Raw genomic sequence first — 872 nt, 5'->3', positions numbered from 1 at the left:
TCTCCAGTCTACCGAGACTAACACACTGGGCTTCTTTTCTCACCGGCTTTCATGTTTTGAAGGACTAGTTCTTGGGGTGGCGGCGGGGGTCAGAGAAAGGATGGATAGCAGGATGGGAGCACTAAAGTAGGAGTGCCCAAGTGCCAGGTAGGGGAGAGGACTGTCAGCACCAGTCTAGCATGCCTGGCCCCAAGAGAGGGATGTGAGACCGGGACTTGTTCAGGAAGTGGAAAGCAGGTCCTGGTGGCTGGGTGTGGGAGAGATTGGTGCATATCAAGCGTGTGCTGAAAGAGGAGCAGGAGACGAGCACATGTGCTGTGCCAGCTAAGTCCCTCCGGGTGGGAGGCAGATTTCTCCTTTGCCTCTTCCTCTAGGGAGAGTTGGAAATACTTCCTGATTATGTGCCTGGCTTATTTGGGGGTCAAAGCATTGACTTCATCACTTTCATTCATCCCATAATTTGTTTTGAAGTCTAGATATGAAATCAGATGGTCTAGTAAGGGGATTTAATTGCATATATTATCTGTATGTATATAGACATATATAATAAACCAAACTCTCTGACACTGAGCCAATACAGACTCATAACGACCCCCGTGGGTTTTCCAGACTGTAACTGGTTACCGGAGTAGAAAGCCCAGTCTTTCTCCTGTGGGGGTGCTGGTGGTTTTGATCTGCTGACCATGTGAATCACAGCCCGAGTGGTAACCAATACACTACTAGGGCTCATAATACACACACACACACACACACACACACACACACACACACACACACATATACACATACATACATACATGAGTTACAGTCTCAGAAACCCCCAGGGGCACACAGACCCTGTTCTATAGTGTAACTGAGTCACAATCTACTTG

This window comes from Echinops telfairi, unplaced genomic scaffold (assembly GCF_000313985.2).
Source record: "Echinops telfairi isolate 266 unplaced genomic scaffold, ASM31398v2 ScPeMD7_6;HRSCAF=24_0, whole genome shotgun sequence".
In the NCBI taxonomy this organism is placed as follows: Eukaryota; Metazoa; Chordata; class Mammalia; order Afrosoricida; family Tenrecidae; genus Echinops; species Echinops telfairi.
The sequence above is the reverse complement of the archived record's forward strand: the minus strand, read 5'-3'. Positions refer to the sequence as shown.